The 23,130-nt window shown below is 37.3% G+C and overlaps 1 protein-coding gene across 3 annotated transcripts in view; it reads left to right on the top strand.

Annotated features, from left to right (window-relative positions):
* CHCHD3 (coiled-coil-helix-coiled-coil-helix domain containing 3) overlaps positions 1 to 23,130 on the top strand; it is a 292,241-nt gene that overhangs the window by 82,732 nt on the left and 186,379 nt on the right. The gene's annotated exons all lie outside the window — the stretch shown is intronic.

Raw genomic sequence — 23,130 nt, 5'->3', positions numbered from 1 at the left:
CTATGCCATGTGTAATTCCAGAAGTGCTAAGTGAGAGAAATAAGAAGACTTTTTTTCTTATCACATTTACAAGTTTTTAAAAAGAAAAACTAACTTAGTTTTTAGTTTGAAAAATATTCCTTTTAGTTGACATAAATTTTCACTTTGCTATTGGTGCTAAATGGTTGATTGTTGTGTATTGCTTTTTTACTTGCTCAGATAATCATTTTCAAGGGCTTGGAGACCCTCTGTAAAATCCAAGGATCTCTGCTGCTGGAATGTTGCAGTGTTACATGCGAGAGAAAGGGATAACATTGTGTTTGGCTTTTAAAAAGACATTCTGAAAGGAGATCCAGAGGGTTAGCAGTGCCCAACTCTGCTAATGTAGTTAAAGCCCTGAAATGAAGGTAGTCAGTAGCTTTGCACACAAATATGTAGTTTTAAGAATTCTCATTTATATGCCAGAAGGTAACATGCAAGGGTTGAGGGCATTGAATAGTAGGTTAAACACAGGCCTTGCAGAGAGAAATTAAATCATTTTTTGTCAGGAAGATGCCATCTAAAAGCTATGCCTTGATAAAGATCTTAGAAATTAACAGTCACACAGCTGTGTGTTATGAGGTGAGAACTGATGAGAAGTTGTAACATGTACCTCTAGATTGCTTTGAAATTTTGGAAGAGAAATACCTAACTTGAGCCTAGCTGTGATTTTGAGACTTACTGTAGCTCTGTGCTGTCCTATGGCCACAGGTGACTATTAAATACTTGAAATATGGTTGGTCCAAACAGAAATGTGCTCTAAAATGTATACCAAATTCCGGAGACTCAGTGTGACAAATGTAACAATCTCTTTACTAGTTTATTGTATTGATTATATGTTAAAATGATAATATTTTGGATGTATTGGGCTAGACAGAATACATGGTTAAAATTAATTTGGCCTGATTTTTTTTAGTTTTCTAATGTGGCTTCTAGATGTAGTCTGCATTGTATTTGCATTAGTCAGTGTTGCTGTAATGTATTTAAGCATAAGACAATTGCATGAAAGTGACAACATCACAAAAGTGAAAAAAGCTAAAGCCCGGTACCCTATCTCACTCCCCAGTGGTAACCATCATTAACAATTTTTTGTGTTCTTGTAGTCATTTTTTAGGTATTCTCTTCTTCCCTTAAGTACGTTGTAAATTATAGAATAATCATACAAGCTACTGTAATTTAATGGAGATTTCTGGATTGGGCTGGGTAAAAATGTTCTAAATGAACATCTATATGCCCTTTTGTCTCAGTTACTCATGCTTGAGAAAAGCCTAATTACTGAATCTTTGTACCTTTACAGAGATACCACTGTTACCTGGTAGGATTGGGACTGGTGCTCAGGATGAATTATTTTTCATTGAGATTGTAGCATCAATTCTTTCAAATGATTTAACAGAAGAAATTGACTCTGAATGACTCTGGTGGCAATTAAGGTCTCATACTGAACGAAGAGTATTACCTGTCATTGGCAAATGTATCACGTTTTCTGCAGTGTAAATTTTTAAGGAGTTTTGTTTCTCTTTGTCACTTTTTGAAATAATTGTTGATAAAATTGCTGATCTGATAAAAGTGGGATAGGTGAATTTAGTAGCATTTCGTAATGTCATGATATAAAAAGGAATGATACTATATTTGATGGTAGAATCCATCTGATTTTTAAAACATAATGCTTTGTACAATGTTCTAAGCACATAATAAATGCTAAATAAATACTTTAATCAATGCTTAAAACATGTAATGTCAAATTGAATAATAGAGCATTGAGTGTCACTGACAATCCTTTTCTAAATTAAGATAATTTGTGAGCTATCAAAATATGACAGTAATGAAAGTTTAGACATTAGAAAATGTTTAACCCACATATTTGTGCTTATTTTCCTCCTTTATAGAAACAGAATAAGGCAATATACAAATGGCCATTTCCTTTTCTTTTTATTATAATGACCATAATGAAAATTTCAGTAAAGAAGATATAACTAAAGCAGTACCTTCCTGAAACATTGTAGGTGCTCAATAAACATACTTTTCTTTGTCTGTTCTTATTGGTTTATGCATAACCAATGTGCTTAACAGTATCGTTAATTGGATTCCACAATAATCATTTGACATAGAGTGTACTATTAACCATCTTCATGTGAGAAAACCAATGGTTTGAAGATGTTATAATGATAAATTCAGTATGTGGCAAAGTAGAGTCTAAAACCCAGATATTCTAACTCCAGGTTATGTTTTAGTGATGTTGAAATGGCCATTGCAAATTGGAAATGCAGATAAATATTGGAAATTGGGCCTTATTCTTTGAATAGTGTTGTTTGTCTTGAGACAGGGTCTGTCTCTAGCCCAGGCTAGAGTGCAGTGGAGATCATGGTTCACTGCAGCCTCAACCTCCGGGGCTCAAGCATGAATAGTGTTTTATTTTTAAAATGCTAACATTCCTAACATTCCAGTTAGGAACACTTTAAAGTCCTTTCTTCAGAGCACTGTGATTTTGGGTATTATTCAATTGATTTGTCAATAAATCCTATTCTCCTTGCTGTTTTAATGCTAATTTTTAAGACAGGATTGTTTGCAAATGAGGCAAATCCAATAATGTGTGCAGATTACCCATTGATTTGATTAAATTGACTCATTGAACAACTTTGCTGTGTGATATTTTAGATTAGGTACTTCCCTTAGTAGAAGATGTGGAGACAAGTCATTGTTTGATCTGAACTTGCTACTTTATTACAGTTTCACGCATTTTTAAAAAGAGGAGTAATCAAAATGATATGTTGATACAACTGGCAGAATTGATTCCTAAATGCATTTGAAGCTAGACTACCCAATGTTATTTTTTACTCTAACCTTATTATTATTTTTTCCACCTTTGGCATAACATGTGAGCTTCTAGTAATTTAAAATTTCTGATGAATGACATTTGATAAATGGTGTGATCCTGTGAATAATGATAAGCACTTGAAATTCAGTTGGTGAAGCATCAATTTCACACCTGAGACCCCAGCTCCAAGTGTAGGTTAAAGGTTTGCCTGGCGTCCGCAGTCTTTTTCTCAGGTCCCTTGATAAGTGCAGTCATTCCAAACCACATTTTTCTTCTGCATCAAATTCAGGCAGGACTCTGAATCATTAAATATTAAACCTTATAGTCAGGAACATTATTCATTCATTAATATTGCATTGCAGCCTAAACTGCATTGTTCAAAACATTTTAGGATGTTATGCAACTCTGTCAAAGTCCATTAACAAACTTAAGTCATGTTGAACTAAGCAAAAAATGACAGACTGCATCACATACATGTTATAGTTGAATTTTTGTATAGGAAGCATTTTGTGTTGGGATATTTGGAAATCACCGTAAAGATAAAATGGATTGCAGAGGAAGCCAGATATAATGAATATTCACCTTCTTTGGAACATCTGCTATACGTCTTAATGAAATTTATAGTTATCCCTGAAATGTTTCTTCCTTGACAGTATTTATTGATTTTTAAAATTATTTTAACTGGGAGTTGAATATGAGTTGATACCATTCTAGCTGCAGATAAAATGACAGCATCGGATGCAGGGACCATTTTTCAGATCTCCATGATAGCCATCATCTCCACAGAATTGAACTTAGACCTCCTGTGAGCCATAGAGTAACTGGGAAACTTTTGATATTCGCAGAGTATAAGAGAGTGATCGAGTTCAAGCATTGGCCTCGGTCTCTGACAAAATTTGTTCTGGAATGCTGTGAACACATTTGGTCTCTTGCTGTTTTTTTTGTTTTTTTCTTTTTTAAAAAACCCTGTTAGTTACAGTGAGAAGCCATAAAATTCTTCCCATGCAGGAAAATGGTAGAAGCATTTTTTTGTGTGTCTAAAATTGTTCTTTCTTAAAAAAAAAAGAAAAAACAAGAAAATATTTTTCTGGTGTGGTAACAAAAAATTGAAATAGAAAGTTCAAATAGAAAGTGTAAAAATTCACAACTGATGAGGTGATAGCATACTTTTTTTTGTACAGTGACAGTAATATAGCTTATGAGCTTTATCTGAAGTAGGTGAAATACTGATTATATTTTACTTGAGCGATCATTGACACTTAATGGATTAGAACTTAATGAGGGAGAGGTAGTTTGATTTTAAAACATCCTTGATTACATAGATTTTTGGAATGGAGGACAGATTAATCTTCCTGTGATATGTAGATCAAAAACTGTATAGGCAGCTGGTGGGCTCATCTTAAACACCTACAGCCGTTCTTTCAAAAATGATAGAAATGGATATTGTGAAGTAAATAATGAAGGTGGCATAGTGAATTCCTGCTGGCAGAGAGTTAAATTATTCATTTTGTTAGTTTAGCTAACATGGTTCATGCTGCGTGGGATTTGAGCACTATGTCAATGACTAATATTGCATAATTAAAAAGCCTCAGTTCCTCGGGCTTAGAATGTAGCTGAAATTTAGAAATGGTTGTTAACATCGTGGAAATACAGTTTTATTTGTATAAGTAGATGCTGTTTACCTAGCCGTTTTGAAGTTTTGACTTTATGAAACATTTGTGTAGCACGTTGGCATATGTGGAAGATGTTTTTAACGATAGTTAATCTTGCAGTTCCTTCCCCTTGCTTTGCCTCCCACCCCACAGTGTTTTTCTTCTTGAAAGGCTGCTCTGTAGTAAATGGTCCGTTTCGAAAGCCTGGTGAGCACACTCCCTCAGCATCGCACTGCTCCTTCTTCCCTTTGCTTCTCTCTTCCGTGTTAGGTTGCTGATTAGCGACAGGGCTTGGAAGGATTGCTACCTCTGTACTATTCAATCTGGGGGACTGCATAGGCACTGATACCTTTACAAAGCAACGCCAACATTAGTTTATTACCTTCTCAATTTTAGCAACTCTAAAGGGAAAGAGACCTAACATAAACCTCTTTTCATTTTTGTACGGTATAATCTTATACATAGTATTTCATAGTCAGTCAATTGGACTATTTTGTTTTATGTTTCTTCAAAGAATGTAATTTTACATGCATATTTGTACCTTTGGGATAACTTTTTAGTAGTATTTTTGAAGCTCAGGACTCAGAATGGGGAAAAACAGAGTGGAAACATGTTCTGGGTCTCCTGGTAGCCACTTGTTGCCTTGTGATGTCAGTACCTGTAATGTGCTTTTGCAGTTGCCTTAGGGCCAGTTGGATGGCAGGACATGTAACAGTGCCCTGCACAAAAGGACCACAGAAGGGTGGGCTTCATTAGGGGAAAGAAGAAAGACGAGACATGTACATCAATGTTTGAATCAGAACATGGAGCATTTTACTTTGAGGGTCTTGAGCTAAGCGTTTTGGTTCACATAATCAGGATGTAGCATAGTAACTAGCTATATGGTTTTTTCACCATAATTCTAGAATACACATTCCACTTTACGTTTTCCTATGTGATTTTGAGTAATCTATTGAACTTCTCTCAGCTGTGGTTTCTTTAGCTCTGAATGGGGAATAACAACTACTAGGTGGGATTTTTGTGAGGAGTAAATGAAATAACATACATAAAACACCTGTTAAAATACCTGGCACAGGAGGTACTTCACAAATGGTAGCTATTATAATATCATGGATAAAGGAATATTATGCATAGTTTTTAGTTAAAATGGTATAATTTGTATGTTAAAATTGTTAATACTAAAAATAACCAAATGAATGGGTGAAAAAATGAAGGAGCACATAGGCCTGATGCCTTTTCTTAGAATGAGTTGGAATAGCGTGTTATTGTAGACACCTTAAGAGCAAAGCCTAGGTTTTATGCTCTGTCTCCTGCCGGCCGATTCCACAGCTTCACACTATGGCCTGCACATTAGATTCACAAAAACTGCTTTTAAATGCACTTCAATTTCAGGTTACTTCATTTGTTTGGTCTTGGATGTGGATTCTGAATGGTAATTTTTCTTGAAGTATGTCTATGATTTCACTTTTGAGTCAAAGATGGAAAATACCAAGTGAGGATACAGCATAGTGCCTATAACTAACAATATTGTATTATAGGCTTAAATTTTAGGAGGGTGGCCTATATATTAAGTGGTCTTAAGGGGGCAGAAGGAAACTCTGGGAGGTGATGGACTTGTTAATGGCCTTGATGGTAGTGAATGGCTTCATGGGTGTTTACTTATTCCTAGACTCATCAAGATGTGTACGTTAAGTATGTGCAGCTTTCTGTATGTCAATCATACCTCAATAAAATGGTTTTAAAAAAGAAAATACTAAGTAAGGAAATGAACAGGAGTTATCTTAAAATGACAGTAAAGAAAATCCTACCAAATTTCACTTTTTTTTTCTCTTTCTATACATGTTTCTACCATTTTGAGGGGAAAATTAAAATCTAGTATACTGCTTAGTGTGGCTTTCAAATCAATGTATTTGTGTTTGAATTTTTTTAGCATGATTTCATAGGGAATACTAGAAATAAAATATCTGTCAAGGAATGAATTTTTTGCAGATAAGTAATGTCAGAGAGGCATGAAATTGATTGCTGTGATCTAAGGAGAATGCACTGTGGAGCAGGCGTAGTGGGTACTGATGTCTGTTGGTCTCTCTGTGTATGGCAAGGTGACTTTCAACAGAGAGATGAACTTGGTCTAAGGGATAAGGCCCCTTCAACTCTTGATATTTCTTTTGAGGTTGTAAGGAGTTGAGGTAAAAAATATAGGGCCATCTTTATTCAGAAGTAAGACTGTTGGAAATTGTTGTCTAAGGCCTATGTTTAACTAGCTAATAATAACAATTGTGGTTGCGTTCAATGATACAAAATTTGATTCTTAAGAGGTGATTTATCCTTTTGCTGGAGTGGGTTTTAAACAGTTTTTGAGAATAAAATTGGTTTTGCAGCATATATTCCTTTGGAGAGGGGTCGTTGTGTTTTCTCATACAACTTCATTAGACTCCTAGCTTTCAAAAACGGATATCACTCTTCCCTCAGATTGGCTGACCTTTACAGTAATTGGCGGTGTCCCTGTTCGCTAACATTATAGAATAGGTGCTGGCCATGAAGTTTAATTTTGAACTTACTTCTGTGTAATGTTTACTGAAAGCTGTGCTCTGAAATATAGGCAATCCATCTGTTTCTTGATTGCCTAAGACCTACCTTTTCATTATGTTTGATGATTATTAGTGAGCTGCGAAACTGGAACATGTTGTTCTGTCTCTCTATATCAAGTTTCTCTTATTTGATGGTTTTGGTGTTCAGTTTTCATCCTATGTATATAGATATAGTACTTGCAGTGAGTGGGGGAGGGGGCTATGTGAAACCTCAAGGTTTCTTTTTTGAAAAATGTAGCCTATAGTGAAAAGATGGTACGAGGAAATTATTTCCATAAGAACTAATGTACAGTGCCCCAGGTTGCCCTGTCTTGCACTTTTTACTTATTAACTCTGCCCTAAAATTCTTTAACCCTTTAATGTTAAAACATTAAGATGAAATAGACATTTTAAAAATGGAGAGGATTCTAGGGGGTTGGAGGCTCGAAGCATCTCTGCACCTTCTGCTATCAATTTCAGTCTCGCCACTAACTCTGTTTCTCAGAAGCACATGTGACGATGGATGTGAGCCATTGGGCTAGTTCTGGCAAAGTGCAGGGATCAACAGAGTTGGCCCGTTGGCCTCAGTCTCTGTGACTGTTCCTGAGAGAATCTTTTGGTTTTCATGTCCCTGTCAAGTGGTTTGGGTGGGTGAGGGATGGGGAGAGACTTTCTCCAGGTTTTCTTAACAGGGGGTTGCAAACTCATCAGCTGGTGGCATACCACTGGGCCTCAGCAGCAGAGGCTGCCTCATCCCCCACCACTTAGTGGATCCTTCCACCTAAGGCGGCCCAACAGCGGGACCTGAGCTCTGGTGTGTAGGCAGATGAAAAAGAAGGGGTCATCTATGGGACACAGTAGGCAGAGAGAAAGAGACAAATGAGAGCTTAGAAGAGGTGTATCTTGGAAGAACTCTTGGAATAGTTCAGTGGCGCTTTGATGTTTGTGGCTTTGACAACGATTGCTGCTTGATTTTAATACACCCTCAATTTTAAGTTGCATTTTGATTTCATAGATAGTGAAGAGCGGAGGAAAGTAACTTCATGCATGTTACATTTGATGAATTAGACCAAAATTCTAGAAGGAGATAAAGGGAAGAGTTTGAGAGGAGGTGATAATTATATGATATAAAACATTTAACTGAGCTGAAGAAGAACTGGAGTCTGCAAATTGAAAGGACTCTTTATTCTAGGAGGCACTGAGGAGAAAACATGCATACCTAGTCATAGACTGCTAAAATTTCAGAACTCTAAAGGTAAAGAGAAAGCGTTACGAGCTTCCAGAGAGAAAGAACACTAATTTGTAAAGGAAATGGGATCAGCCTGGGTTTAGGCTTTTCTTCTGCCAGAGTGGAAGCTAGAAGATGGAATGATACCTGAAAGGACTGCAAGCCCAGAATTCTCTATTGAGCTCTCACTCAGCTGTTAGGGTGAAAAAGAGGACCATGGATATACAAGCATTTAGAAAATTTATTAATTTTAACTCTAGCAGGCAGAGTCCATTAAGGAGATCAAACAAACACACCAGTTATTTTTTAGAGAGAATTTAATGTAAAAATTGTTAATGAGGCATTTAAGAGCCGAAAAGGCAAAAACAAACAAAAAAAGTAACTCTAAAGCAGTACTGTTTAACAGAAATATTATGTGAGCCATCATTGTAGTTAATTTTCTAATAGTTCTGTCACAAGTAAAAAAGGTAGAAATAATTCTATTTTTTCTCAGTATATCTAAAATCATAACATATAATGAATATAAAATTTATTTTCATACCAAGTGTTCAAAATCCAGTGTGTATTTTATGATTAAGCAAGTCTTGGATTGGACTAGCCACTTTTCTGGGCTCAGTAGCTGCATGTGGCTAATGGGGACTGTATTGGACATTGCGGCTCCAAGGTATCTCAGATGTAACACTGGGGGAGCAATGGGAAGAGGTAGTTGTTAAAACATTAAAGCTTGGAGGAGAGGCTCTGTGGGATGTAGCTCAGACCTCTGAGGAAGGGGCATTTCCTAGCTGGTAGATTGCTGTCTCTGAACTCTGAGGAGAGAGACCTGTGGTTCTGGGACTGAGATTTTCAAGAGTGTGCCAGTAGGTAGGGTCAGTGTCTCCAGAATGGGGTGCACTGAGGCTGATTTTGCAAGCAGACTCAGCTCGAACAAAGTGCAGACTCGACTCAGCTGCTGCTGCTGGGAAGCATTGAGGCCCGAGTGACGCCATAGGAAGCAAACGGGAAACAGCTCCTTGTTCTTCCACCAGCCTTGCAGTTTCCCTCTGGCTTCCCTTGTTGGGTCCTAGTAGGGCCCCAGTTATGTAGCAGAAATGTGTTTAGAGACCTCGCCCTCCCCACCATCCCCAACAGCGTGAAGCAGAGAGCAGAAGAGGGCTGAGAAGCTGAGAGTCATAGCCAAATGTTGAACACAGTAGTCCATCTTAGGATAATACTTAACAAATAATTCTAACCAAATTAATTACAACAGAGATGTCCATGTAGGGGAAGATGAAGAGGAGGGGAAGCACCCCTGAACCCCTGAGGATCAGTCTTTGCCTTGTGTACGTGAAAGATAGACTGGGATTGTCTCATAAAGTGCTAATAAAGATTCTTGAAATTGAAGAAAAATCCTTGAGGGAAAAAAAAACTAAGAGCTTTATGAGTTTCAAAGTACTGAACCCTTAGCTCATAATTGGGTTGGGGGAAAGTCAAAGTATTCAAATGATTTCATCTTACTGGGTTTGCAGGAGTAGTGTTTGAGGAAATACTTATAACTGTGTTTTTAAACAACAGTAGAGAAAAGAGTGTGAAATTTTTTTTGTGAGAGTTAGGGGGAGGGTATGGTAACTTGATACAACCAGGAAAATGAGGAAAAGGAAAAAAGTAAAATTAGTATTAAACATGATATAAAATGGAAGAAATAAATATATCAGTTATACTGTTAATAATTGTGACTGGGCACAATTACCCATTTAAAGATCAAGGCCGCCACATGCACAATAAGAGCTATGTATTTATGTGAAATGCAGTTAAAACAAAGTAATTTGTTTTAACCTTAATAAAGGTTAAAAATTAATGGATTGGCAAAGTTGTGCCAAACAGAAAGAAACACGAAAAAAGGTACAATCAAAGGTTATAAACACTAAACAGGATAAAGAAGCAAATTATGTAATAACAAGCACAGTTTATAAAGACAGCAGCCATTAACCTTTATGCATCAATCAAATTAACAGCTCAATGTATAAATCAAAAATGATTAGAATTTCAAAATTTAGTTGATTTACAAAAATAATAAGGATCTTTGCATAATTATTTTTTCCTTGAAAATGTTTACTCTGGGCCGGGCGCGGTGGCTCAAGCCTGTAATCCCAGCACTTTGGGAGGCCGAGACGGGCGGATCACGAGGTCAGGAGATCGAGACCATCCTGGCTAACACTGTGAAACCCCGTCTCTACTAAAAAAAATACAAAAAACTAGCCGGGCGAGGTGGCGGGCGCCTGTAGTCCCAGCTGCTCGGGAGGCTGAGGCAGGAGAATGGCGTGAACCCGGGAGGCGGAGCTTGCAGTGAGCTGAGATCCGGCCACTGCACTCCAGCCCGGGCGACAGAGTGAGACTCCGTCTCAACAAAAAAAAAAAAAAAAAGAAAATGTTTACTCTGGCTTCGTGGAGAAGCATTCTAAGCTTTAACATTTAGCACATCTAGTATAAAAAGAAACAGAGTGAGTTAGGTTGTGTGCATGTGTCTGTGTGTGTGTGTATGTGTGTGTCTGCGTAGGGGAGCAGAAAGGCCATTCACATCCACCTCTCTTAGCTCCACATCTGAGAAGCTAAATGCAGGTATAGGGTGAGAGGTTGCAGTTTGGTTCAAGCTGGAAGGTCTTTTGAAATCAGAAAGAAGAGGAGAATTATTGATTGTTTTCCTCCATAGGGCTTACAATGGTAATGTCATCTCTTTGTCTGGCCTAAGGTTTCCCTAGCCTTATCAATGAACATAAGTTCAAAATTCAAGTCCTGGCAAAAATGTGTCCCTTATGAAAAAGAAATGTAAGTGCAAAACAATATAAAAGACTTGATGTATATTTTGTCTACGTAAGTGTACTGAGATTCTCACATTATTTCATAGCTTACGGTCCTCTTTATGAGACTCCATGCGTGTCTCTCAGGTCATGGAACCAGGATTATTGTCCTAGTTTCTGTCTTCAGGAGGAAGCCATTTCACCTTGTCATCTGTCCAGGGCTCAAGCTGCCCATCTTGGATGGGGCCGCTGCTTGCAGGAGGAGTTGATAGTTTGCCTAGCAGGGCTCATGAAAGGGATTTGCCCGGAAATGTCTGCGTTTGACCTCAGGTTCCTTTTTCTTCCAACTGACTTCACGATTGTCTATCTTCAGCATCTTAGTAAATACACAGCAGCAGTGCCCATTCCAGTGAAGGATGCTACAGGGGAGGATCCTTGAGGAGGGGTATAAATACTTTCTAAACAATAGTAACAGGTCATGCATGACCCTCACATAACTTCTGTGAAACAGGTTATTTATTTATTTATTTTTTGAGATGGAGTTTTGCTTTTGTCGCCCAGGCTGGAGTGCAATGGTGTGATCTCGGCTCACTGCAACCTCCACTTCCCGGGTTCAAGAGATTTTCCTGCCTCAGCCTCTCCAGTAGCTGGGATTACAGGCACCTGCCACCACACCAGGATAAATTTTGTATTTTTAGTATAGTGGGAGTTCACCACGTTGGCCATTAAGCCCTGCTAAGACACGGTTTAATGGTGGTGTCTTTACCTCCCCATTCCCACCATTATTCACCTGTATATTGAATATTATGATGTTTGATGTGAACTTTGAGGTAAAAAGCTGATGATCTCAGTTTAAGATGCCTCTAAATATTCAGTTCAAGTTAGACAAAGAAGTGGCTATAGGTCATTTCAGTAGAGGAAGACTGGGATGCTTTGTGGTGGTGTGTAATTTCCTCCTAGGTAGTTTTGATTATGAATTTCTGAGAGAGAGTGGGCGCAGGAGCCATGGATATAGTAACATTAACTTATGAACTAAAATCAGAATACTTTTCAAGTATAAATGTATTTTTCAGTGCAGTAGGAGAAAATATTTAAGAAAGTCGAAGAGCATCTAGGACAGGTGGTACTTGTTCCCAAATGAGAACTGAAATAGGGACTTTAGGTATAAAGTAATGTACAATGTGTAAATGGGAGGCAATCATCTGGAAGGGGGAGATGAAAGTTATTTAGGATTATGGCTGTAGGTAATCCATAATTATAGTCCTAGGCTTTCAGTTATGGGTTGAGTTTTTTTTTTTTTTTCTCTTGCATCATTTTGAAGCTATGCAGACATTTTCAGATAGTGACAAAATTTTATTGTGAATTAAAATAAAATCACCTTTTTTATGTTCCTGTGGAAAGGAAGGAAACCTTGACTTAAATTCTGAGTGCCATTTTCAGTGGTATTTACACAGAAATGTAGATGACCAAAATAAATGTCCTCTTGGTTTTATTCAGAACCAGGACTTAATGATGGTTAAATACAGTCCTCCCTTGATATGCAGGGAGGATTGGTTCCAGGATCCCTAAGGACTCTAAAACCCTCAGATGCTCAAGGACCTTATATAAAATAGTATGGTACTTGCACATAATTGGTGCACTTCCTCCCATATACTTTACATCATCTCTAGATGTACTTACAATACAATGTAAGCACTATGTAAATAGTTGTTAGACTGTATATTAAAAAATGGTATTATTATTTTTTATTTTCTTTCTTTTTTTTTTAGAGATAGGGTCTCATTCTGTTGCTCAGACTGGAGTGCAGTGGTGTGATCATAGCTCAGTGCAGCCTCCAGCTCCTGCAGTCAAGCGATTCTCCTGCTGTAGCCTCCCTAGTAGCTGGGACTTACATGCAGGTGCCACCACACCTGACTGATTAAATAAAAATTTTCTTAGAGATGGGGGCTCACTGTGTTGCCCAGGCTGGTTCTGAACTCCTGGCTTCAAGTGATCCTCCCACCACATCCTCCTGAGTAACTGGGATTACAGGCCTGAGCCGCCGAGCCTGGCTTTTATTATTTATTTTTTCCTAAATATTTTTGATTCCCAATTGGTTAAATCTGTGGATGAGGAACCCATTTTATTTAATGTATTGCTAAATTACAATTATGTAAAATATATATGGCTAAATAATCATTAAATAAAGAGTACCTGTGTTCCATGATATTTATAAAAATATGCCCACACTCTGTATTCATTCTTTCAAAATATATTTTGAATGCTTACCAAGTGCCAGGTATTATTTTGTGTGGGGATTACAGTGGTACGTAAGACAAAGTTCTACCCCCATGCCACTTATTTTAATGGATTTTAATGGTATCCATCTATATATTTTTTTTTTGTGTGTGTGTGTGCGCGTGGGTGTGGGTGTGGGTGTGTGTGTGTTTTCTGTAAGAATGCAGGCTCTGAAGTTGGCTGAGTTTCATTCCGGCTATACCTCTTACTGGTTTTATTTTGGATCAATTTGACTTTGATAAGTTTCTTATGACCCTTGAATGATGTGAGCATTAGGAACACTGATGCCTTGTGCAGTTGAAAATCTGTATATAACTTTTGGCTCCCTAAAAACTGAAATGCTAATAGTCATCTATTGACCGGAAGCCTTACCAATAGCAGAGTAGATTAACACATATTTTGTATGTTATATGTATTATAAACTGTATTCTTATGATAAAGTAAGCTAGAGAATAGAAAATGTTAGTAAGAAAATCATAAGCAAAAAAAAAAATTTATTATTTTTAAGCAAGAAAAAATACATTTATTATTTATTAAGTATAAGTAGATAATCATAAAGGTCTTCATCCTCCTTGTCTTCAGGTTGGATAGGCGGAGGGAGAGGAAGGTTGGCTAGTCTTGCTATCTCTGGTGGTAGAGGCAGAAAAGATGAAAGGACAGGCAGGCATATTATGGAAATGTCTTATAATTTCTGTCTGACTTTTTTTTTGCTTTTTCTGGTTTCTCTAAAAATGTTTCTACGTGGTACCAATTCTCCTCCCACTGTTTGCTTTCATTTCAGTGACTATATTTTAGAAGGGTTCCTGTCATAAAAGAAGTCATTTGTAGTCTTGGATAATCTGAACCCTTCTGCCACATTGTCTCATGTCAGTTGTGTTCTGGCTCTGCTGCTTGTACATCCTCTTCTCATCGTCTGGCGCTGTTTTGAAAATACTCATCTCCATCATGTCGTCCATCTTCTGTTAATTGCTCTGGTGTAGTGTCTGTTAGTTCTGGAATTTCTCCAAGGTCCATCTTGAAATCCTTCATCCCCCACCTTCTTTTGGTTATATTCACAATCTCTTTCATGATTTCCCTGGCTGGCTCTGTTGTAAATCATGTGCAATATCTGGACACAGTTTCCTCCAGTAGGAATTTGTTGTTTTGGGCTTGATGACTTTCATGGCTTTTTCTGGAACAACAGTGGCATCTTCAGTGATGTAATCCTTTCAGACTTCATGATGTTTTCTCTGTCTGGGTTCTCTTACATAGTGTTGACAGTCCTTTTCATAGATTATCATGTCTGATGAAGAAAGGTCCTTATGATCCCCTAATCTACAGGCTGATATAAAAACATTCTGTTTGCGGGTAAGTCACCACTTTGATGTGTTCAGTATTGAACGCATGGGGTTCTGGGTGGCTAGAGGCTTCATCCAATATCAAAAGAACCTTAAAGGGTAGTCCTTTACTGGCAAAGTATTTTCTGATTTCAGAAAAAATCATCGATGACAAATCATCAATGTAACCTCTCCAGAAAATAGGTTTTTATTGTGAGGACCTTCTTGCACAACCAAAAGATTGGCAGCTGGTGTTTGTCTTTTCCTTTCAAGGCTCAGGGGTTAGCAGCTCTATAGATAAGGACAATCGTGCCATAAACTCAACTGCATTTGCACAAAACTAATAGAGATAGCCTCTCCCTTCCTGTCTTAAATCTTGGTACTTGCTTCTCTTCTTTACTCATATATGTCTTTCGTGCCATTTATTTTCTAGAATAGGGTACTTTTGTCTACATTAAAAATCTGTTCAGACAGTTATCCTTTCTTAATGATTTTTAATGGCATCTGGGAACTAGTTTGCTGTTTCTTGGTCAGCTGCTTCTCCTATTATCTCCTATTATCTTGACATTTTTAAGTAAAACCTCTTTCTCAAATTATCAAACCATCCTTTGCTGGTATTAAATTCGCCTTTAAGCTGTCACATAATGGAGACTTGACTCTTCCTCAAATCTCATTAGAGTCTATAGGGTAAGCCTTTCTTAGCAATCCAGCACTCACATAAAAGTTGCATTTTCAATACAAGATTAAAAGATATTTCTCAAAATATGCATGGTTTTTGCGCCTGCTGGCATAGCCACATTGAAGGCTTCGTGAATTTTCTTTTCTTTTTCTACCACAGTTGGATTCACTTATCTCAAAATGGCAGGAAACTGCAGCTGCAGACCTCAATCTATGGTACTTATCAAGCAATTCAACTTTTTTTTTTTCCTGTAATGTCTTGACTTTTCTCTGCTTCTTGGGAGCACTTCTGGCATCACTGGTGACACTTTGTATGGGTCCCATGATGTGATGCAAAGTTATGGTATTGCAATAAACACAATGAAAAAGACATGAGAACCTCAAGAGATCACTTTTTACTGCAGCCTGCAATTTACTGGAGAGACTAACTGCTCACTCGGAGATGATTAGCATCACATAGTGTGTTAAGCAGATACTCTAACTCCTGAGCTCACCACAATAGCAACAGGAGGTCCCTACTGAATTACAGCAATACAGTATGTACTATAGTTAATTTTGTGCAGTTATGACTTAATACTGCATCTTTACCTCTGTTTACATTTCCCTTCACTGCAGATGGTGCCATGTACAGTCTGTTTGTGTGCATACGTTTTGATAAATTTTAACTTCTTGTTTGAGATAGAGTCTCGCTCTGTCACCCAGGCTGGAGTGCAATGGCGTGACCTCAGCTCACTGCAACCTCTGCCTCTGGGGTTCAAGCAGTTCTTCTTGCCTCAGCCCCCTGAGTAGCTGGGATTACAGGCGTGGCCACCACGCCTGGCTAATTTTTTGTATTTTTAGTAGAGACGGGGTTTTGCCATGTTGGCCAGGCCGGTCTTGAACTCCGACCTCAGGTGATACACCTGCCTCGGCCTCCCAAATTGCTGCGATTACGGACATGAGCCACCGTGCCTGGCCAATTTTAACTTTTAAATAATAGATTTGTGTATATTTTATGATAGTGAATGATAAAACTGATCAGAATTAACATATTTTATGCATTCATGACATACTTTAAAATTTTATTTATATTTATAGATATGTGGTTCATCTGTGAGTTTTATCAAATTGCTACAAATCTTCAAAAAATTTTCAATATACTTATGGAAAAAAATGCACATATGTGGTTCTACACAGTCTAAACCTGTGTTATTGAAGGTTCAGCTGTACTTATAAGTTCTGTAAGCCTCAATTTTGCATAATTTCTCTGTGCCTCAGCTTTTCATCTGAAATATAATTCATTTAATAGGGTTGTTGTGAGGATTAAATGAGTGGCACCTGTCAAATGCTTACATTTGTACCCGGCACAAGTAAGCATAATAAATGCTAACTCTTTTTCTGTCACACATGCAGATATTATATATGAATTGAGGCTGGGTGTGGTGGCTTTTACCTGTAATCCTAGCACTCTGGGAGGCTGAGGTGGGCGCATCACCTGAGGTCAGGAGTTCAAGACCAGCCTGGCCAACATGGTGAAACCTTGTCTCTACTAAAAATACAAAAATTAGCCAGGCATGGTGGCATATGCCTGTAATCCCAGCTACTCGGGAGACTGAGGCAGGAGAATCGCTTGAATCCTGGAGGTGGTGGTTGCTGTGAGCCATGATCACACCACTGCACTGTAGCCTGGGCAACAGAGTGAGCCTCCGTCTCAAAAAAAAAAAAAAAAAAAGAAAATTTAAGATGGCCATATTCATGTTTGTGTATTTATTTTAGATTTTCAATCCACATATATTTTCTTCCAGGATTTGAAACAATTTGAGCTGAGAAGTGTTAAGCTTCTCTATTCCCTTATTTATGTCAAGCCTTACTAATAGAAAGCTGTATATTTGTTTTGTCATGATTTTTAGTAGTCTAATAATTACTTCATTGAATTACCCAGCTCAGCTCCTGTTTAAAAATAGATGGTAAACAGTATCTTGAATGCTAGTTCACCAGGTTCTGAGAAAATATGATGCATGAAAATAAAATTCATCGTTAGCATTAAAATGACCTTCGAGGTTGTAGTCACTTATTTTTCTCTTTCAGTGTTTGAAACAGTCTTTCTGCGTCAGGTGCATTGCAGTATCTCCTAGATATTGCCTGTGTATAATGGTCACGGTTCAACTTTAGATAAGTCATTTAGTCAAATCACTTTATCTCTAGCAATCTCTGTTTCCCATTTATTCTTTCCCATTATATGAAGTTCTTATCAACTTTCTCTCCATAGTATAATGGCCTTATATATTAAATTATAAAGTAATTTTCTAAGCTAGAATTGTATAGAATTACTTATGTGTCAGCCTATATGAAGATAAATCTAAGTATTTGTGGATGGCCAAATGAGCAGTATCCAAATTCAGAAAAACATTTAGGGCCACTGAAAGCCAAACCAGTTTGGGAAAGGGGTGATAATAATTTAGACTCTGGCAAACTCTGACTTAGTGTAGTATAAACAAATTTTGAAAGAGCCTATTTTAAAATAACCGTGAATAATGTGAGATTTAAAACTGTCCTTAGATGACCACAAAGGTGGAATATAGTGGAAATTAATTCCTATAGGAAAGTTTACTCTTTAGGAGGTTGAAGAAGCATGGCTTTGGAAGTCAGATCAGCATCTTTCACGCCTCTGTTGTACTTCTCAGTTTTCCTCATGTTAAAAATGGAGATAATAGCTGGTGTGGTGGCTTGTGCTTGTAATCTCAGCACTTTGGGAGGCTGAGGTGGGTGAATCACTTGAGTCCAGTTCAAGGCCAGCCTGGACGACATGCTAAAACCTTGTCTCTATTAAAAAAACCCAAAAATCAGCTAGGCTTGGTGGCATGCACCTGTAGTCCCAACTGCTTGGGAGGCTGAGGCAGGAGGATTGCTTGAGCCTGGGAGGCAGAGGTTGCAGTGAGCTGAGATCATGCCACTGTGCTCCAGCCTGGGCACCAGAGCATGGCCGTGTTTAAAAAACAAAAAACAAAAAAAGCTAGAGCAAGTAATGCCTCCCTTATGGAGGTGAATGAAGTTCAATATGTTAATGCCCTGCTAAAGTTATCTTTAAAATTCTCTTTCTACTTTCGTAAAAACTTGAGTTTCTTTGGAGTAAAGTCAAACTGGCTAGTTTCTACCCTGGGACTGAAATATAGAGAACTAGGTTTTATACCAGCTGTCCATGAAAGTTGAATATTTTATAAGTAGTTTATTTTTTTCCCATTTAAAAGGACATGTAATAATATTCATGATAGGAGATTTGGCTGGCTTTTAGGAATTCATTTTGCTGGTGTACCTTAAGTCCCTCGCCTGATTGACAATATACTGAGGAAAAGAGCTAAGTTGCTGGGGCTTGAGGTCTAAGGGCAGCACTGACTGGTATTTGTTTCATTAAGCTTAGGCAAGCTATCCAATTACTTAATGCAAACAAGAAAAGTTTACACTAAACTCCTACTTCTTTGCTTGAAACTCTAGAGAATTTAAATGAGGAGAGATATGTATTTAAAAGAAAGAAATTTACATGAAACTTAAATCAGGGGCTTAATGTAGAATATATTAGAGTAGGAGATCTAAAATATTAAGTGGGAAATGCCAATAAATAAAAAAGGAATGTATTCTCTAAGATACTTGGCCTGTTTAGTTTTGTTTTGAGATAATTCTTAAATCTTTGGAAACCCAAGTTAATAATGAGAGACTTATTTTATCTCCTGCCTTTACATATAAAGTCCTGCCTTCCCTTGGTCAATGAGAGCCTCGGTCTTCTCTCCTTGGTGAAGTGTTTCCAAAACAACATGGCTTCTGATTTTATAGCTCCACTATCTGGGCGGTAGTATTTGGAGAGGCCAAGATGGCAGGACTGTCTCATTTGGTTCAAAAAGAGAAACATTGGTTGACAACTCATCCACCTTTCGCAGATGGCCGTTGAATAGTATAGCTCCATGCGATATAAAACCAAGGGGCCAGAGAGGAAGCTTTGACAAGAATTGGGGGCTTCTGAAAACATAAGCATTTTTTCTTTGCAGAATTGACAGCAACCGGTGACGTAGGAAACTTAAAAGAAAATAATTGCCATGCAGTATTTTGGAGGGGAGGACTGGGGAAATGGAGAATGGTACAATTTTGAAGTTTCAAACCTATTGCTTTTAATTGGGAAATGGGACAACTTAGAAGCTTCTTATCTTTGGGCACTGGACAAAACTGAACCTCAGTCAGTATACCATTGAAACTCTGTCCTCCAAAAGAATCTGAAGGCAAGTAAAATTCTTTGCAGAGGTGATTTCAAGCCTCAGAAACCCTTCTAAGGCTGTCACAGGAATCTCGCTGAAGGAAATCCTTTCTTGGTGCTTCTGGACCCAACTGGTGTTTCCTCTGCCTCAGACACTGTCTTCTTCCCCATGTTGCTCAGTTAATGTCCTGTAGAGCCCAGGTTAAATGCCAGTCCCACCCATGCAGTGTCGTAGATACCTACCTAACTTTTTACAAATAATGCATCTGTTGTTTGTAATCCTGGCTCATAAAAGTGGGGACTGTGTCTCTTGCTCACTACTTTATTCTTAGTAACCAGAGTAGTCCCTCTCACCTAGTAATTATATACTGAATAAATTTATGAATTCCAGTATGTAGTTTTTGTTGAGTACTGTAGTGAGAAATCTCAGGATTACAGTACTATATCTGCCTATCGAGTAGAAATTATAACAGTATCAACCTGGGAGATAATATAATGCCCCTCTGTTTCATTTATCCCCTGCCACCACCTTTTTCAAGATTTTTTATGGAATGAGGAATAATATGTTTAAGGTATAGAGTTTTTAAAGTGTTTACATGCAAGGGACCATAAGATTATATAGTAGTTCAATCTTCAAATTTTAAACCTGAGGAAACTGAGGCTTATTGGCTTGTACAGCTAAGTTGTTAATAGGAAATGAGAATTTGTTCAAAGTCCTACTGCCAAACTCCCTGATGACAAAAAATTTGGTTTCTTAAATAGTCACTGTATAGACCTTTAAAAAAGTTTTTAAAAATTTATAGACATTCCTTTAAAAACATTTGAGAATTTGTGCAGTTCTATTTATAAGGATGAATGAAAGTATAAGAATTTATTAAGAAAGGAAAATAATATTCTTTTTGGTCAGTTTGCACCACTGCCAATCCTTTTTCAATCCAGGTGTCAAATATAGTTAGGTGTTGATGTTGGAGGGGCTCTGGACTGTTGTGGCACCTCCTGTTGTAGGCTATTTAATGTAGCCTGGGATTATATCACAGATGTGCCACATCTAACATGGTGGCTAGGCCCTTAGAGGATACGGTTTGCCTCTCTAGTTATTTCTTATATACCATAGTGTTCATTATATCACAGATGTGCCACATCTAACATGGTGGCTAGGCCCTTGGAGTATACAGTTTGTCTCTCTAATTGTTTCTTATATACCATCGCCTTCTGTTCTTTTGCAGTTTGTTTTCCTTGTTTTGTTTGTGGTTGGAAATGTGCCATTTATTTGTTTATTCATTCATTCATACATGCATACGTCAACAAGTTTTTCTTGCGTTTTTAATATGTGGCAGGCACTTTTATAAGTACGGGGGATATAGCAGTGAACAAAAATAGGGCAAATCCTTGTCCTTACGGAGCTACGGACAAGAGGGAAAGGAAGCAGCTTGTGAAAGGGTCAGGCTGCTGGAGTTAGTAGAGTCAATTTGTGATATTAGAAGTCCTTAGATATCATAAAAATAAAGCAAAACTTATTGGTGAAAAATTGGAAAAGATGATGGAGACGACATTGTAGTTAGTGAATTTGGAGATTGTCTTCTTCATTTCGGAAAATCACTGCTTTCTCTGTATTCCTACCTGCGCAGTGAGTACTGTTGTTATTACTGCTACTTACCTAACATTTACTGAGTGTGTGCTATGTTATGGGCATTGTGCCAAGTGCCTTGTTTATATAGAACCCTGTAAGTTAGGTATCACACTATTTCATTTTACCCATGAGAATAACAGGACTCACTGGAGGTTAAATAAAGTACTTATTCAGATAGGAAGTGTAGAGTCTTGATTTGGACCCAGAGTTTGCATATCTGTATCAGTCATGGCAAGCTAAATATGTTTATTTTTATTATCACGTTGAAGACTTTTGTGCTCATGTTTTGCTTCTTTTTCATTAACTTGTCAAAATCCTTATGATCCTGTATTTCTTAAAGTTGAACCATGTAGAACTCCATATGTAATTAAAATCTAAGCCGTACATAAGTAAACTAAAATGGAAAAAGAAGTAGTAATTGTTTAAATAAACAGTACTTTAAAATTAGATACACCAAATGTGGTAGATGGGATAATACAGTTGTACAGAATTCATTTTATGTTCATGAATGAATAGTAGCATTTTAATAAAGATTTTATATATGTTTGTAAAGTGCCTAGCACAGTGCTTAGTAGTTGATCCATAAATGATAGTAATTTTATTATTTTATTTTAGTTTCCACCTCACATGTAAAAATAGGTAACGCTTTTTTACTTATGGGTAAGATGTCCATAAAAATGCTTTAAATACAGTGTTGTATATGATAACCTCAGCAGTTATTTGCACAATATTCTCCTGTGGACCACTTCATTTTCGATGTTCCAGGATTTATTTGAGTACAAGTGTATTTTGGTAATTAAGGGCTGTGGTCTTACACTTTAGCGTGCATCAGAATTCTGGAGGGCTTATGAAAAGACAGTTTGCTAAGCACTATCCCCAGAGTTTCTGACTCAGCAAGTGTGGGGTGGTATCCGAGAAGGGGCATTTCTGACAGACTCTCAGTTGATGCTACTGTAGCTGGTTTGTGGACTGTACTTTTAGAACTGCTGTTCTAGGGAAATGGTGTAATTTCTAATTATTGCTGTTCTCTTACAATTACACATATCTAGTGATGTTAATGTATTGATATCATTGATATTGCTGAATTTATTGTATGGTCCTTGTGAAATAATTTAGAGAAATTTGGTTTGTATAAGTGTCATTGTGCTTATTGCTTAGGAAGTTTCCCAAAGGTTACTTTTGCATTAGAGAATTTTGAAGTACAGATTTTAATTTGTTTCTATTCCTCTTTTTTTATTCAAGACACAAAGCTACAGAGCTTTGATTTTTAGGGGGAAAGAATTACAACTTTGTAATATATCTTGCAAGGTTATTTTTTTTTTCTGTTGTAGTTGATTTCTGAGAATTCCAGAGTATCAGGATGATGTAGCAATTTAAAAATAGTAACAAAAAATTTTATCTCTAGTTTTTTTCAAAAATCTTTTTAAATCTAAAATTTGACAGGCTAGTCTTGAGTAGAATTTGATGCTCATGATTCACACGTGTAAAGTAGATTTCACTCAGAATTTCACTTACACCAACATAACAATTTTACTTTTCCTTTTTAAAGCATAGCTATACCTTCAGGGATATGATGGTATAGTAGGGTTATTCTCTGAAAGAAGAAAAGGCAATCAGAAAATCTTTGTCCATGAGATTAGACTGAAATCTTCAGTGATTCAGTGATTACTGAATACCTCTATATTCCAGGCACTATGGCAAAAGTCAGTGCCAAAGTAATTTATCTTTATCATGTACAATGAGGAGTTTTAGTGGGTTGTAACTTAATATGATCTAATTGTGTGATGAGGCTACTGACAAATCTAATGCAATCCTGTGCTTCATTAATAGAACTAGTATTGTGTACAGATCCAGGGAAGTAAGATTCTTCTGTCTTATTTTGCTAGAGTATGTCTGGAGGGTTAGGTTTAGTTTGGAGCTAACAGATAGATTGGAGTCATTCCAGAAGTGAGG

Source organism: Piliocolobus tephrosceles, chromosome 8 (genome assembly GCF_002776525.5).
Source record: "Piliocolobus tephrosceles isolate RC106 chromosome 8, ASM277652v3, whole genome shotgun sequence".
In the NCBI taxonomy this organism is placed as follows: Eukaryota; Metazoa; Chordata; class Mammalia; order Primates; family Cercopithecidae; genus Piliocolobus; species Piliocolobus tephrosceles.
The sequence above is the reverse complement of the archived record's forward strand: the minus strand, read 5'-3'. Positions and strand labels throughout refer to the sequence as shown.